The following is a 14924-nucleotide window of genomic DNA, read 5'->3' as shown; positions in this document are numbered from 1 at the left end:
AGATCCTGGTGATCTTAATTGGAGATAGGTAGATATGAGTATTTTCAAGGGTTTCTATATATATATATATATTGTCAACTAGTTGCAAGCTCATTTTGTGGATGAATTGTGGATTGATAAATTATTGGTTATTGAATCATAATTTTACTAGGCTCTGGGGATTTTAGTGAAATTTGTGGTTGGCATAGAGACAGCTTGGAGAGGGCGCTTCGTGGACCAAAAGTCAAAGAAGCAGCCAGGGCACTGTAGAACACCTGAGATAAAGATACCCCACAGTACCATGAGGCCCAAATGGTGCTAGCACTAGCATGGGATAAAAATGGTTACCACATTTTTATTCTTACAGCAACATTTATTTTCATTTTTAGATCCTGGATAGTTTTGTTTAATTCCTTCACCTGTTTGTTTGTTTGTTTGTTTGTTTTTTAATTCTTTAAGGAATTTGTGTGTGAGTGTGTGTGTGTGTGTGTGTGTGTGTGTGGTGTGTGTGGTGTATGAGTGTGGTGTGTGTATGCACATTTCCTTGTTAAGGGTTTCTACCTGTTTACCTGTGTTTTCTTGCATTTTTTGAGGTAGTTATTTATGTTCTTAAAGCCCTCAAACATTGTCTTGAGTTGTGATTTTAAATCAGACTCTTGCTTTACTGGTGTGTTGTGGTTATACAGGGCTTGCTGTGGAACTGGGTTTTGATGAGGTCAAGTGGTCTTGGTTTCTGTTGCTTAGGTTCTTGCACTTGCCTCTTACCATCTGCTTAACTCTGGTGTTTTCAGCTCTTGCTGTCTCTTATGGTGACTTGATTGTCTTATGCTCACAGGTGTGTCAGTACTTCTGGGAGACAAACTCTCACCCTGGAGAATCTGGGTACAGAGAGCAGAGGCACAAGGTTAGTCAGGGCACAAACAGAAACCCATTAATACATTAAATATATTTAATATATTAAAAAACTACATAAGCAATTATACAATACAATTCCCATGTGCAATAAAATATATCTTATAGTAATATATGCTATTTTCTCTAGAAACTCATATTAACAAATAAAAATTCAATAGTTTTATCCCATGTTTGTATGTGAGATATTACAAGCTTATATGTGTATAATTTTGCATATTTTTTTGAGAAACACAGAAGATTGAAGCCTGTGGTTTGGGTTGATGTGGGATTTTGGGCTGGAGTCCCACAGGTTGAGTGACTTTTTAGGTCACTCTCTATTTTCTGAGACTGAACTCGAACTGAATCTGCAGCTCACTGTTTAACTAGGATGGCTTACCAAAGAGTCCCAGCGGTCTACCCACATAAAGATCTCAGTTGTTTGGCATACAGACTTGCTTTTATATAACAGTTTGTTGAAGTTGCAAGAAAGGTGCTGCATATCTAGAATGCCATTTTTCTGGAGCTATTATCCATATTTTTTAAAACATCTGGAGTTTTGATACTTGTAGTAAAAGTATATTAATACTTCTATAAAATATATAGATGCTTCATCATTTATTTTTACTGACTAACTATTTGTCATGTAATTATCATTTTCATTAATCTAGTCCTTCTATTTTACTTCTTTTATATAGTCTTGAATTGTGTTTCTGCTTTTACAATTTTGTTTTGTTTTTAAGTATATAAAAATATTTTTGTAGTAACTTTTCTTGGGATATTGCTACATAATTGATTTTAGCTACAACATTCATTACTTATTTTGTATATGTATATATGTGTTTAAAATGTATATATATATGTATATGTGTGTGCACACATTTATATATAGATTTATTTATTATTTAGTTATTTAGTTATTTATTCTGAGTATATCACAGCTATAACAAGAGTGTAAGGAACTGAAAATACTGACTTCTTTGTAAAAACAATAGTAGAAATTGTCAAATCAACTTTTATAGAAGATTAAATGATATAGGGAAGCCAGCAATTCAAAGAATATTTAATTAAGACAAACAGCTAATTCTCATTATTACTAAGATTTATATCATGTTAATTTGACTTTTGTCCATCTTCTGTCTGCAGTTCCATAGAAGATTCAGATATCACGAATCTTATAATTATGTTACTGATAAGAGCTACTAACCTTGTGATCCCTGAAGATAGAACAGTGGGCTTAGAGCCCTCTCAACAATCTCATTTCCAGAGAGTTGCTGCTCTGTAACCTCCATGGCCATTATCTTGAATCCCCTTGCTAAGCACTGTCTTCTCTTTTAGAACTTCTGTATAAGAAACTAATTTAAGTATTCAATGGAAACATTCCTCTTCAGGGATATTTGTAAGGAAAATGGCAAATAGTTTTATGTCACATCCACATCACTTAGTTATAAAACTGAGATTGACAAGAAGCTAACAAAAAAAGGAAAAAAATAAGAAGGGAAAATTATAAACAAATATGAAAAATGAGCACATATTCTTGAAATATGGGAAAACCACTACCATGTGCCTACTTGGTGGTATGCTGCAAAAGCACATGAAGGGTCACATATAACTTCTTGGAGATACTGAGACTCAATCAGCAGAAATTAAAGAATAAGTCATTGTATAGAATCTGTATACTAACTCCCCAAAATATGTGTCTAAGCACATCTGCCCTTGTCAACATTTGGGAAGAAATATTTTGAGTAAATTAAAATAATATCCTGTTATTAGCTGGCATCTAAGGTAGTACAGAAAAGAGACTGTTCTGCACATGACTCAGTAAGTAATGATCAAAAACATCATTACAACAATAGTAACAAGAAAAATAAAATAAAAGGAGTGTGGACTCTGAGTTTCAAAGCTTATCACATTGCCTAAATTGAGGTATCAAGCTTAAAATAAAAAAAAATGAGTCAAGAAATGAAGGTCAAAGGACTTGGAGGAAAATTTACAAGTATTATTGATACAATTTTCAGTTTACTTCTAATGACTCAGCCTATTTCTTTTTTTTTATCAAGTCAATTCATACTGAGATTATCTTCAGAATATCTGTATTACATAATTTTCTATAATGAGTATGAATTGTCTGCGCCAAAACAATTTAAAACAAATAGCAAAAAGCTAAATATAAATTTAAGAAGTAAGCCACTTCTGACTGAGGATCCAGTGTACTGAGTATCTTTTTACTGAAGTGGTTTGTTCTGAGCAGAGAAGTACACGGGAGTAAACACTATACATAAGCCTCCATGCTAGGTCATAAGAATAAATAACAAACATTAGACAGCTACTAAAACATCACCTTTCCACATTTCTGAGTATGAAATGAAGACAACATTGGCTAAGAAAAAGGCATCTAATAATCTTTAGATCAAATAATCATTGATTCTCAAACTGTAGGACTTGGCCAAATAAAAAGACGACAAAAGCATTCACATGTCACTGCTGTATAACAAGTGTAAATTACTTAACAGATCCTTTCAGTGAGCAGCATTTTAAGAGACAGTTCAGTTTACCATTAGGAACATACATCAAAAATATATTAAGGCACTAAAATAAATACATAGTACTACTTGTCAATGAATGGAAACATCATGAGGTGTGCTGAATGAGTCATAATAAAGTAATATTATTCTAGCTTTGCTAGTGCATAGTAATCTAACTAGCCATTATCATGTGTACAGTCAGACATGCATTTCAATGTGTATTTCACCTGCACAGTAAGACAGCTGACACTGACAATTCTGGAGCCATGACTTGGGTCAAACTCTATTCTCCTGAGATGTTCACTTTACGTTTTGCTTCCCTTGGCAATTTGTTCTTTCAAAATAAATAGTCTATATATTAGCAACTCTACAACTTTAGAATTTTCAAGTAAAAAGGCTTATCGGATGATTATCTTTAAGGAAATTTCTGAGAATATTATTTACACTAACATTTTCACAGTTTAAAAAATGCAAGTTATTGCTGATGACTGTTCTTTCTACTGGGACATCTCCCTGGCATGTATTCTACATGGACACACAAGAAACCCCCACTGTACCTTCTGGTTAATTAGAGACTAGAGGCTTTATTTGTAGATGCACAAGAGCACGCTTGTGAGAAGCTCCTCATAAAAATACAGAGAACCATTTATCAATTATAATTATATAAATAGAAAGGTTTCAGGATAGGCCTATATGAAACATTTCCTAAGAGATTCCTGGACATATTAACAATCAAAAGTTTTTGCCTATATCTTAAAAATAAAACTATTGATTTTACTATCCCCCTTTTTTCTTAATTATTTATATTGCTAAAAAGGGCTCTGATAGTGTTGTGTAAATGTTATCGACAAATATTTAATTTTCTATTATATACCTCTTAATTTCCTAGGTAAAATGTTCTCCTCCATTCTCTATTCCACACTGCCCACCCAACACACACAAGTCTGGCGTCTGGAAGTCTGGGGGCTGAAAGAAAGGACATCTAGTATGCACACAGCTCCCGGCTCTCTCATTATTCCTGAGTCTCACTTAAAACCTCATTCACACTTTTGAGCCCTGCCTCACCTGTGGATGGGAGGCAAGGTGCAGGTTATGCCAGTAGTTTAGCTTAAAAAGGGACAGCCTGAGTAAGCTTGGGAAGAGGATAAAGCTGACTACCTCGGTGGAGCCATCCACTGTCCGTGGTGAAGCACACAGGTGAACTCGGGCCTAGTATAGAATTTCTGCATTTACACTAAACACCTATGAGCTATTCAAGATTCCAAGTGCCTTTGTAACCCATCTCAGTCAGTGAAGCACAATGCTTGGGACAGGGGCAGGAATAGACTTTGTTGTTTTGATTTAACAGACTCATTCTGTAGCTCAAGCTGGCCTTGACCTTAAGGTAACCCTCCTGCCTCAGCCTTTCAAGTGCTTATGACCAATGTGAATTCCCATTTTTGGCCAGGTACTGGCCCTTTGGGAATGACTCTAATTATATAGTTACGTGTTTCCTTTTCATTCCCACAAATAAAAAGTGTTGTCTTCTAGAGACTATAAGCTATGTGATGCTGTAACACAGTGAATGGAGAGACAGGTGAGAATCCTTGTCTTCATGAAGTCAGACATGACACCTTTGAAGAAAAGGAAATACAATGCTACCATTCTAGATAAATCTTTCCACTCATTTTAAAAAATTTAATAAGCATAATGTTTTGTCTGCATGTATGTCTATGTATAACTTGAGCGCAGTGCCCACAGAGGTCAGACGAGGGAGTTGACTATCTTGGAGCAGAAGTTTCAGATGGTTGTGCAACGCCGTGTGCGCTGGAAATTGACTACTGAGACATCTCTTGGGGTGTGAAAGTTGTTACTATCAAGACACAGGGTTTTGCAATGTTGCTCAGGCTGACAAGCCCCTGGGCTCAAGTCATCCTCCCCTCTCCAAGTGGTGGGAGCTGGAGCTATAGGGCACACACCGCTGTGGGCAGTTTCAAAGTTATTTTTAAATAAGTAAATATTTGAAAACTTTGAGGGTTTTTTTTTTTTTTTTTTTTTTTTTTAAGACAGTTTCGGGAAAGGCGGCTCATACAGGCTGAGCAACTGTGACCTAGAACAGATCTTAGGAACTTCTGTTCCCACCCGGAGACGACTTCAGGACACAGAGCAGAGCCTGGCCCAACAGCCAGCCAGAAAGGCGGCTCGAACAGGCTGAGCAATTGGTGAGTGGGAGACCTAGGCTGCGGGGGAGCAGAGGGATCTCTGCGGAGTGCATACGGAAAGGGCACCCCCTGCCCTGACCTGCCCTGTCCTCCCTGATCCAGTGACCGGGAACAGATCTTAGGAACTTCTGTTCCCACCCGGAGATGACTTCAGGACACAGAGCAGAGCCTGGCCCACCTGCCAGCCGGAAAGGTGGCTCAGAGAGGCTGAGCATCTGTGACCAAGAACAGATCTTAGGAACGTCTGTTCCCACCCGGAGACTACTTAAGGACGCAGAGCGGAGCCTGGCCCAACTGCCAGCCGGAAAGGCGGTTCATACAGGCTGAGCAACTGGTGAGTGGGAGACCTAGGCTGCGGGGAAGCAGAGGGATCTCTGCGGAGTGCACACAGAAAGGGCACCCCCTGTCCTGACCTGCCTTGTCCTCCCCGATCCAGTGACCGGGAACAGATCTTAGGAACTTCTGTTCCCACCCGGAGACGACTTCAGGACACAGAGCAGAGCCTGACCCAACAGCCAGCCAGAAAGGCCGTTCGAACAGGCTGAGCAATTGGTGAGTGGGAGACCTAGGCTGCGGGGGGAGCAGAGGGATCTCTGCGGAGTGCATACGGAAAGGGCATCCCCTGCCCTGACCTGCCCTGTCCTCCCTGATCCAGTGACCGGGAACAGATCTTAGGAACTTCTGTTCCGACCCGGAGATGACTTCAGGACACAGAGCAGACCCTGGCCCACCTGCCAGCCGGAAAGGTGGCTCGGAGAGGCTGAGCATCTGTGACCAAGAACAGATCTTAGGAACATCTGTTCCCACCCGGAGGCGACTTCAGGACGCAGAGCGGAGCCTGGCCCAGCTGCCACCCGGAACCTGGGCTGCAGGGGAGTAGAGAGATCTCTGCGGAGTGCACACGGAAAGTGTACCAGGGACACAGACCAGATACAAGGGAAAGGCAAGAATATATCACAGACAACAAAATGGCAAGAGGAAAGAGAAAGAGTATATCCCAAGGAAACCAAGACAATCTAGCAACACCAGAACCCAGCTCTTCGATAGTAGCAAACATCGGAATTCCAAACACTCCAGAGAAAGAAGACACAGACCTGAAATCATGCCTCAAGACGCTGATAGAGTTACTTAAACAAGAAAGGGAGGAAAAGCAAAAAGATTCAGAAGCTTTAAAGAAGAAACAAGAAAAACACTCAAAGAACTCAAAGAAGGAGACGAAAACAGAACCAAAGAAATAAAGGAATGGAAGAGGGAAATTAAAACAGAAATTGACACAATAAAGAAAGCGCTAAAAGAGATAACCCTAGAGTCAGAACACCAAAAAAAGAAATCAGGAGTCACAGAAGCAAGCATTTTTAACAGATTACAAGAAATCGAGGAGAGAATCTCGGGGGCAGAAGACAACATTGCAAACATAGACAAAACAGCCAGAGAAGATGCAAAAAACAAAAAGCTCCTAACCCAAAATGTCCAGGAAATACAAGACACAATGAGAAGACCGAACCTAAGGATAATAGGAATAGAAGAGGGAGAAGAGTATCAACTAAGAGGCACAGCAAATATCTTCAACAAAATCATAGAAGAAAACTTCCCTACCCTCAAGAATGAGATGACCACGAGCATAAAATAAGCCTTCAGAACTCCAAATAGGTTGGACCAGAAAAGAAATACCTCCCGACACATAATAGTAAAAACATCAAGTGCCCAAAGTAAAGAAAGAATACTAAAAGCAGTAAGGGAAAAAGGTCAGGTAACATATAAAGGCAGACCAATCAGACTCAAACCCGATTTCTCAACAGAGACTATGAAAGCTAGAAGAGCCTGGACAGACATCATGCACTCCTTAAGAGAGCACAAGTGCCAGCCCAAGCTGCTATACCCAGCAAAACTATCAATCACCATCGATGGAGAGACAAAGATATTTCAAGACAAATCAAAATTCACACAATATCTGACCACAAACCCAGCACTACAACGAATTATAGATGGAAAACCCAATACAAGGAGGGAAAATACAGCCTAGTAAAAACAAGAAAACTCCGAAACAAGAAAACTAAAAGAAGAAAAAAACACAGACACAACTCAACCCAAAAAAGCAAAAATGGCAGGAAACAGAAACAATTATTTATTGATATCTATTAACATAAATGGTCTCAACTCCCCAATAAAGAAACATAGACTATCAGACTGGATACATAAACAAAATCCAGCCTTTTTCTGCATACAGGAAACTCATCTCAGAGACAGAGACAGACACTATCTCAGAGTAAAAGGGTGGGAAAAAAACTTCCAAGCAAACAGCTCTAAGAAGCAAGCTGGAGTGGCTATTCTAATATCGAATAAGGTAAATTTCGAACCAAAAGTTTTCAAAATATAAAGAAGGACACTTTTTACTCATTACCGGGGAAATCTTTCAGGAGGAACTCTCAATTTTTAACAAATATGCTCCAAATAAAAAATCACCCACATTCATAAAAGAAACTCTACTAAAGCTCAAAAAATACATTTCAGCCCACACAATAATAGTGGGAGACTTTAACACCCCACTCTCACCAATGGACAGATCAGGGAAACAGAAACTGAACAAGGACACTGCAAAACTAGCAGAGACTTTGAACCAACTAGAATTAATAGATATATACAGAACATACTATCCTAAAGTAAAAGAATACACCTTCTTCTCACCACCCCATGGCACCTTCACAAAAATTGACCACATAATTGGACACAGAGTGAGCCTTCATCGATATAAGAAGATTGAAATACTCCCATGCATCCTCTCAGATCACCATGGTCTACGGCTGGTCTTTAACAACAACAAAGACAACAAAATGCCCACATACACATGGAAACTAAACAACGCTCTGTTAAAGGATAGTAGGGTCAAAGAAAAAATAAAGAAAGAAATTAAGGACTTTCTAGAATTCAACGAAAATGATAACACAACATACCCAAACCTATGGGATGCAATGAAAGCAGTAGTGAGAGGAAAACTCATTGCCCTAAGTGCTTCCAAGAAGAAACTGTAGAGAGCTCACATCAACAACCTGACAGCACAGCAAAAAGCCCTAGAACAAAAGGAAGCAGATATACCCAAAAACAGTATACGGCAAGAAATAATAAAAATTAGGGCAGAAATAGACCAAATAGAAACAAAAAAAACCATTGAAAAAATCAACAAAACAAAGAGTTGGTTCTTTGAGAAAATCAACAAGATTGATAAACCCGTAGCCAGACTAACTAAAGGGCAAAGAGAGAGTATCCAAATTAACAAAATCAGAAAGGAAAGTGGTGACATAACAACTGAAACTAAGGAAATTCAAGAAATCATCAGATCCTACTACAAAAACTTATACTCCACAAAATTGGAAAATCTGGAGGAAATGGAGGAATTCCTAGACAGATACAAGGTCCCAAAGTTTAACCAGGACCAAGTAAACCATCTAAATAACCCTATAACACCTAAAGAAATAGAAGAAGTCATCAAAAGCCTCCCAACCAAAAAAAGCCCAGGTCCAGAAAGGTTCAATGCAGATTTTTATCAGACATTTATTGCGGATATAACACCAATATTCGCCAAACTATTCCAAAAGATAGAATCAGATGGAATATTACCCAACTCATATTTTGAGGCTACAATAACCCTCGTACCTAAGCCACACAAAGACCCTACAAGGAAAGAGAACTTCAGACCAATTTCACTTATGAACATTGATGCAAAAATACTCAACAAAATCCTTGCGAACCGAATCGAAGAACACATCAAAATCATCATCCATCATGACCAAGTAGGCTTAATCCCTAGTATGAAGGGATGGTTTAACACAAGGAAATCCATCAATGTAATCCACCATATAAACAAACTTTAAGACCAAATTCACATGGTCATCTCACTAGACGCTGAGAAAGCATGCGACAAAATCCAACACCCCTTCATGTTAAAAGTCCTGGAAAGAACAGGAATCCAAGGCCCATATTTAAACATAATAAAAGCAATATACAGCAAACCAACAGCCAACATCAAACTTAATGGCGAGAAACTTGAAGCAATCCCACTAAAATCAGGGACTCGACAAGGCTGCCCACTCTCTCCCTACCTATTTAACATAGTACTAGAAGTCCTGGCTGGAGCAATTAGACAGCAAAAGGAGATCAAGGGGATACAAATCGGAAAGGAAGAGATAAAAACATCACTCTTTGCCGATGACATGATAGTGTACTTGAGTGACCCCAAAAATTCCACCAGAGAACTCCTACAGCTGATAAACAAGTTCAGCAAAGTGGCCGGATACAAAATTAACTCAAACAAATCAGTAGCCTACCTATACTCAAAGGAAAAACATGTGGAGAAAGAAATTAGGAGAAAGGTACCCTTCACAATCGTTACAAAAACTATGAAATACTTTGGTGTGACTCTAACTAAGGATGTGAAGGACCTGTATGAGAAGAACTTCAAACCTCTAAAGAAAGAAATTGAGGAGGATCTTAGAAAATGGAAAGATCATCCATGCTCATATATTGGAAAGATCAACATCTTAAAAATGGCCATCCTACCAAAAGCAATCTACAGATTCAATGCAATCCCCATCAAAATTCCAACCCAGTTCTTCATGGAATTGGAAAGATCAATGTGCAATTTCATATGGAATAACCAAAGAACTAGAATAGCGAAATCCATTCTCAACAACAAAAAAATATCTGCGGGAATCACTACCCCTGACCTCAAGCTATATTACAAGGCAATTGTGCTAAAAACTGCATGGTACTGGTACAGAAATAGGCAAGTGGATCAATGGAATAGAATAGAAGATCCAGAAATGAGCCCTCATGTATATGGTCACCTGATTTTTGACAAAGGAGCAGTAAACATTCAATGGAAAAAGGACAGCCTATTCAACAAATGGTCCTGTCCATCTGGCACTCAACATGCAAAAGAATGAAAATAGACCCGTTCTTATCTCCTTGTACAAAGCTCAAGTGTATGTGGATTAAAGATCTCCATATTAAACCAGATACACTGGAACTATTAGATGAGAAAGTAGGGAAAACCTTAGAACACATAGGCACAGGAAAAAATTTCCTGAACAAAACACCAATGGCTCAAGCTCTAAGGTCAAAGGTTAACAAATGGGACTTAATGAGATTGCAAAGTTTCTGTAAGGCTAAAGACATCATCAAGAAAACAAAACGGCAACCAACAGAATGGGAAAAGATCTTTACCAACACCACATCAGATAGAGGCCTAATATCCAAGGTGTACAAGGAACTCAAAAAGCTAGACACCAGAGAATCAAATAACCCTATTAAAAAATAGGGTACAGAGCTAAACAAATCATTTTCAGTTGAGGAACACCGAATGGCCGAAAAACATCTGAGGAAGTGCTCGACATCCTTAGCCATCAGGGAAATGCAAATCAAAACAACCCTAAGATTCCACCTCACACCAGTCAGATTGGCCAAGATCCAAAACTGAGATGACAGCAGATGCTGGCGAGGCTGCGGAGAAATAGGAACACTTCTCCACTGTTGGTGGGGTTGCAAGCTAATACAACCGTTCTGGAAATCTGTCTGGCGATACCTCAGAAAATTGGATATAGTACTACCTGAAGACCCAGCTATTCCACTTCTGGGCATATACCCAAGAGACACTTTAATACACAACAAAGATATATGCACCACAATGTTAATAGCGGCTCTATTTATAATAGCCAGAAGCTGGAAGGAACCCAGATGTCCTTCAGAAGACGAATAGATACAAAAATTGTGGTACATATACACAATGGAATACTACTCAGCCACCAGAAACAATGACTTAACCAAATTCTTAAGAAAATGGCTGCATCTAGAGAAGATCATCCTGAGTGAGATAACCCAGTCACAAAAGAACAGACATAATATGCAGTCACTGATAGTGGGATGCTAACCCCAGAGGCTTGCACTCCCCCAGAAACTACTCACAGACTGTATAAAGTCCAAGAAATAAAGAAAACAAAAAATATACATATATTCACAAAACAAAAAGACTTTGAGTATTTCCATGTTGCGTTTTGTTTTGCATGTACTTTACGCTTATTGCAACTAGTACGTTTTCAATGCATACTGTCAAGCCCTTGAAAAAAATCAAGTACTGACTAAAAAACATATTCACATGGTTTTATGTAAAATTTATTTTAATGTCTAAAAAAACAGTACTGACAAAAATGTATAATTTTAAGCAAAAAATGTTTAAAATCTTTACATTTATCTTTGTTTTGCAAAATAAAGTCGTTTTTTAAAAAAAAAGACAGTTTCTCTGTGTAACCCTGGAAGTTAGCTCTATAGGACAGGCTGTGCTTGAACTCAGAGAGCCTCCTGCCTCTGCTTCCAAAGTGCTGAGATTAAAGGTTTGTTCTGCCATCACCACCTGGCTTTGAAGAATTTTTTGTGTGTGCTTTTACATTACAAATTTAAGGAGTATACATCTTAGATACTGTTGCCAAATGAATATTTGAGTATCTCTTGCCATCAGAGTAAAAACTGAAAAGCTCTGAGGAGGAAGCACAGGCAATATAATAATTACATTGATGCTTTTGATATGTCATGTATAATATTTTAATGTATTGCTATTTAAAAACTGAGTTAGCTAACATTTATATAAATATCTGTTGTTTCAAAATAATATTCGAATGCTGATGCTGATTTAGCTAATTGAATATTCTGCTAATTAGGACTACATTAAGATTAATGATACAGCTATTTTATATATCACATTGGTTAACTAATATTGAAAATAGGTATTTTTCTCTGAATAGCCTGTTGAGAAAAGTGCAGACTCTGATTGACAGTCACATCACTCTCCTAGCTTGTGATGACTGAACTCCCTCAGAAGGGATTAGGAAGCCCCCAAACCACAAGTTTAGTCACACTGACTTCTGCCTCCCACTTCAGCATGTCTCCTTGCAACCATCATTTCTCTCAGTCTCTCAAAAATAGAAACTGTTAGAGTTTTCTAAAAGGCTTGGCAGTTTTTTGGAGTCTCTGAATGATTACAGCATTCTGCAGATCTGCTTCTTCCAATGTGAGCGTCTCACCCAGAAATCTGAGGAAAGGAAGAGCTGTTTCCAGGGCAAAGGGAGGGCTTCTCTGAGATCCTTGGTATTTTTCAATGAAGTCTTTGATGTGGCTCACCCTATGAGAAATGTTGAATCTTTAGATAGTCCTTTCCCCGTTGGCTAGCCAGATCTGGATCCTAGTAATGGGCTCCAAGTTGTTCAGTGAAACAGCAGACGAAGTGCTTTTATCGTCAACTTCAATACTCTTTGCTTTGGAAACGATTCTTGGTGTAGCACTTCCTATTCTGTAGCCCTGTCCTGAAAAGGGCTGGAACACAGGCTTTGTAGACATACATACTTCATTTTTTTTATCTTCAACTTTAACATCCACCTCATCTTTATCATAAACTCCCCGCAATTCTGAGGGTAATTCCCTCTTTTTGATGGAATTCAGAAACTGCTGACTTGCACCATCAGAGTAACTTCTAAAATCATCATCGACAGTGAATCCATTTTTCCACAATTTTATATTTACATCTACCTGTTTCTTCTGTTCAGTGGGGGGACAAGCATTTGGCACCAGCCTTCTCTGCTTCCTCAAAAAGGCTGTCAACAAAATATTCACAGTCCTTTTGTTGATTATCATTGAGGGGTTGATTGTCAGGAGATCCTGTTTCACAAACCCATTCTTCTTTTATACTGTCAAGATTATCTACTTCTTTCATTCTCTTTCTGCTACTTAGGGCGCGGCCCCGCGGCCTAGTCCTCGGTCCCCCGGGGCGCCAGCCTATTTCTTATATTAGTATATCATCCAGTTCTTTTAACAGAACCTTCTTGCATAAGATGTCAATTGGCACATACATTCAGAAAACTGGTAAAGTTGCATAGAATGTGAGATTGTTAATGGCTCTGCCCCACCTAAGTGGAATGTCTTCACATACAACTTTCTCCTAAGGTATAGGGGACATTTTGGAGGAGGGACCACAGAGGTCATTGGAACAATATACAGTGATGGCTATAAGAAATCACTATTTTCCTAATACATCAGAAAAGCTGCATCTGTGGAGTCATAGTCTCTACATGGATATGGATGGAAGCACAAAATCCCACTCATATATGAAGAGTTTCTAGAAATTGATGAATGTGTTTAGTAAAAGACTATTCTGTTCAATAGTATAGTCTTAACAGATTTACCATTCTAGAACTGATTGCCAAAAATACTTAACAATACTTGGGCAGCAAGATTGGACTTAATATTGTGTGCATGTGAGTGTTTTTAAAAAGGACACAAGAGTTGAGTGGGTAGAGAAAGGTCAACAGTTCTTCAGAGAAATATGAGAGAGAGAGTCTAGTCAATATTGGTAAATCATGTGACTTGTATATGATTCTCAAGAACTAATGACTTGGGACTAATTCAATGGCTGGAATTCCAAAACAACAACAACAACAAAAATCAAAACAAAGCAAGCAAACAAGAGAACTATTATTATTGATGTAAAGCTCTGTAATCTGGTAAAATTCTTAGAAACAAACTATCCAAGGAAAAATTTCTTTCCATCTATGCATTGATAGTTCTCCAAAATTAAACGTGTTAGATCAGAGAGGAAGTCTCAATATATTTGAAGGACTTGAAGTACTCCAATATGATATACTGCTATTATTGAGCATTTAAATATGAGAAACATAACAAATTAAGGCGCTGAGAGTATGCAGACATTTGTGAACTTTGATCAACATTGAATCATATTATAACTCACACCAAAATTATCATCTTTTGAACTGCCACCATGAACAGCAGAGATTCAGGGACACAAACCTAGTGAGAAGGCATTCTGAGTAGCTGGGGAGCAGGAGATGCAGGGACACAGGCCAGGTACAAAGCAGAGGCAAGAATCAATCACAGACATCAAGACCATATATAAACACAGAAAACTGTCACACACCCCATGTCCCACCAGCAAGAACGATGTGTGAAAACAGGATTCTTCTGCAACAACCTTTATTGTACAGTACTCTTGAACAGGGGACCACATGGAAGGAAAATGCACTGCTTATATATGCCTAGGAGACTCGTGTCGCTACCTGATTGGTGTGCCCTCCAGTAATTCATTAGCATGCCCGAGAGCAGGCTGTGATGTCTGTGGCACATGTGCACTATGTCTCTTGGGCTGGGCAACAGCTCTGTTTGCTGAGTCATCGGCGGGAAGCCAGCTTCATGTTTGGGTGCAGCACAAACAAGATGGCAAGAGGAAAGCGAAAGAATATACCCTAGGGAAACCAAGACAACCTCTCAACAC

At 38.6% G+C, this 14924-nt stretch overlaps 1 pseudogene across 1 annotated transcript; it reads right to left on the bottom strand.

Annotated features, from left to right (window-relative positions):
• Positions 1–12574: 12574 nt before the first annotated feature.
• LOC308424858 (UBX domain-containing protein 2A-like) lies at positions 12575–13402 on the bottom strand (annotated as a pseudogene). Its single transcript has one exon. The product of its transcript is annotated as a UBX domain-containing protein 2A-like (transcript).
• Positions 13403–14924: the final 1522 nt, after the last annotated feature.

Source organism: Micromys minutus (assembly GCF_963924665.1).
Source record: "Micromys minutus genome assembly, chromosome: 1".
Taxonomy (NCBI): Eukaryota; Metazoa; Chordata; class Mammalia; order Rodentia; family Muridae; genus Micromys; species Micromys minutus.
Note: the sequence above shows the minus strand (reverse complement) of the source record. Positions and strands in the feature narration are given on the sequence as shown.